Below are 3,529 nucleotides of genomic sequence, written 5' to 3'. Positions count from 1 at the left end.
TAATTATTGCAGTACCCACTGGAATTAAAATTTTTTCTTGATTAGCAACTTTACATGGAATACAATTTTACTATACACCTTCAATTTTATGAACCCTGGGATTTTTATTTTTATTTACAATTGGTGGATTAACAGGAGTAATTTTAGCTAACTCTTCCATAGATATTATAAGGTGTGTGAATAAGTCTTTCCCGTTTTTTTCAAATTTTGAGCCTTTATTGTGAAAAAATGGTTACAAATGAATTATTGAAAGTATTGGCCATCGCTAGCTACAACTTTTCCCCATCTTTCTGGCAACATACGAATCCCGTTGCGAAAAAATTCGACCGGTTTGGCCTCTATCCAGTCATCCACCCATTTTTTGGCTTCCTCGTAGGAATGGAAGTGCTGGTCAGCCAGGCCATGCGTCATCGATCTGAAGAGATGGTAATCAGACGGAGCAATGTCTGGACTATACGGCGGGTGGGGTAGGACTTCCCATTTGAGCGTTTCTAAGTATGTTTTCACCGGCTGTGCAACATGTGGGCGAGCATTGTCATGTTGCAAAATAACTTTGTCGTGCCTGTCGGAGTATTGTGGCCGTTTTTCTCGCAGTGCGCGGCTCAAACGCATCAATTGTCGTCGAAAGACCTCGCCTGTGATCCTTTCATTCGGTTTCAGAAGCTCATAGTAAACCACACCTAGCTGGTCCCACCATATACAGAGCATGAGCTTGGCGCCATGAATATTTGGCTTGGCCGTCGATGATGATGCATGGCCGGGTAGTCCCCATGATTTTCTTCGCTTCTGATTATCGTAACGGATCCACTTTTCATCGCCAGTCACGATACGATGCAGAAAACCCTTTCTTTTATGTCGCTGAAGCAGCTGTTCGCAAGTGAAAAAACGCCGTTCGACGTCTCTCAGCTTCAGTTCGTACGGCACCCAATTTCCTTGCTTTTGGATCATTCCCATGGCTTTCAAACGCTTGGAAATGGTTGTTCGATCAACTCCCAATGCTTCAGCAAGTTCTTCTTGCGTTTGACACGAATCTTCATCAAGCAAAGTCGCCAATTCTTGATCTTCAAAGATTTGCGGCCGCCCGGAACGCTCCTTGTCTTCCACGTCGAAATCGCCACTTTTGAAGCGTCGAAACCATCCGCGAACACTTGAATCATCGACACAACCTTCTCCATAAGCTTCCTGAAGCAACCGATGCGCCTCGGCAGCAGATTTCTTCAAATTGAACCAATAAAGTGAAACTTCCCGCAAATGACGTCGACTCGGCTCAAATTTCGACATTTTCACGATTTCAAAAATTTATGATGCGAAAAAATTTCAACTAATGTGTTAGTGTGGAATTGTTGACAGATGAATAAGCTTTGATTTTGACATATGTAACCATTAAATACTCGCACAGTATTGGTGGCGCCATCTCTTACAAAAAACGGGAAAGACTTATTCACACACCTGATATTTTACATGATACCTATTATGTTGTAGCTCATTTCCATTACGTTTTATCTATAGGAGCTGTATTTGCCATTATAGCAGGATTTATCCATTGATTCCCTTTAATTACAGGATTCAATCTTAACAATAAATTATTACAAATCCAATTTTTAATTATATTTATTGGGGTAAACTTAACATTTTTTCCTCAACACTTCTTAGGACTAAGAGGAATACCTCGACGATACTCTGATTATCCTGATGCTTATTACAAATGAAATAAAATTTCTTCTATTGGATCTATAATTTCCTCTCTTAGAATAATCTTTATAATCTTAATTATTTGAGAAAGATTTTATTCAATACGTTTAAGAAAGTTTAATTCTAATGTACCCTCTTTAATTGAATGACTCCAACTTTCTCCCCCTAATGAACATTCTTATTCAGAAGTACCAATCTTAGCTCAAAAATTCTAATATGGCAGATTAGTGCATTGGATTTAAACCCCAATTATAAAGATTTACCTTTTTTTAGAAATAGCGACTTGAAAATCATATATATTTTTAGACAGAGCTTCATATTTACTGGAACAATTAAGATTTTTTCATGATCACGCCCTTTTGATCTTAATAATAATCACTTGTATTGTAACATATACCATAATGAGACTAACATTAAATAATTATAACCATCGTTTTATATTAGAAGGACACAATATTGAAACAATTTGAACTATCATACCAGCATTAACTTTAATTTTTATTGCTTTTCCTTCTTTAAAATTAATTTACTTAATTGATGAAATCCGTAACCCTTTAGTTACTATTAAAACTATTGGTCATCAATGATATTGAACCTATGAATATACAGATTTTAAAAATCTTGAATTTGATTCATATTTAATTAATAATAATCAACTTTTTAATTTTCGATTACTAGAAGTTGATAATCGAACTATTTTACCATATCTTTCTCATATTCGAATTCTAACTTCATCTTCTGACGTAATTCATTCTTGAACAGTTCCTTCAACAGGAGTAAAAGTCGATGCCTCCCCAGGGCGATTAAATCAACTTAGATTTAATTTAAATCGAACTGGAATTTTTTTTGGTCAATGTTCAGAAATTTGTGGAGCAAACCATAGATTTATACCTATTTCTATTGAAAGAATTTCTCCCCAAAATTTCATTAAATGGGTAGAAAATTTTTCATTAGATGACTGAAAGATAAGTATTGGTCTCTTAAACCACTTTATAGTAATTAACGACTACTTCTAATGAAAAATTTAGTTAACCTATAACATTAGTTTGTCAAACTAAAATCATTCTCAGAATAATTTTTAATTCCTCAAACTATACCTATGGATTGGTTTTCCTTATATATTTTTATAACACTTTTATTTATTATTTTAAACATTAAAATATTTTATTCTCATAAAAAATCTCCTTTAAAAAATTTTAAATTATTAAATAAAAAACTTTATTGAAAATGATAATAAATCTTTTTTCTTCTTTTGATCCTTCATCTTATCTTATATTACCTTTAAATTGACTAAGAATAATTATTAGTTTTTTATTTATTCCTTCTATATTCTGACTAATTCCTAATCGATTTAACTTTTTAATTCAAAATATATTAATTACTCTACATAAAGAATTCAAAATCATTACAAAAAAAAATAATACTTTAATATTTATTGTATTATTTTACTTCATTATAATTAATAACTTAATAGGGTTATTTCCTTACATTTTTACAGCCTCAAGTCATATAATTTTTACTCTATCCCTAGCTTTACCTTTATGGTTAAGATTTATATTAAATAGTTTAATTAGTCACACTTATCACTCATTTGCCCATCTAATGCCTCAAGGAACTCCTTCTATTTTAATACCTTTTATAGTATGTATTGAAACAATTAGAAATATTATTCGTCCTGGAACTCTCGCTATTCGTTTATCAGCTAATATAATTGCAGGACACCTTTTATTAACTCTTTTAGAAAACACTGGTCCTATAGTAAATTTGCTTATTTTATTAATTATTATAATTCAATTTATACTAATTTTATTAGAATCAGCAGTAGCTTTAATTCAAT

General features: G+C 32.4%; 1 pseudogene; it reads left to right on the top strand.

Moving 5' to 3' along the window:
• The first annotated feature begins 1,461 nt into the window (after positions 1 to 1,461).
• LOC123685833 lies at positions 1,462 to 2,715 on the top strand (annotated as a pseudogene).
• Positions 2,716 to 3,529: the final 814 nt, after the last annotated feature.

Source organism: Harmonia axyridis, chromosome X (assembly GCF_914767665.1).
Source record: "Harmonia axyridis chromosome X, icHarAxyr1.1, whole genome shotgun sequence".
Lineage (NCBI taxonomy): Eukaryota > Metazoa > Arthropoda > Insecta > Coleoptera > Coccinellidae > Harmonia > Harmonia axyridis.
This window is presented reverse-complemented; position numbering and strand designations above follow the sequence as displayed.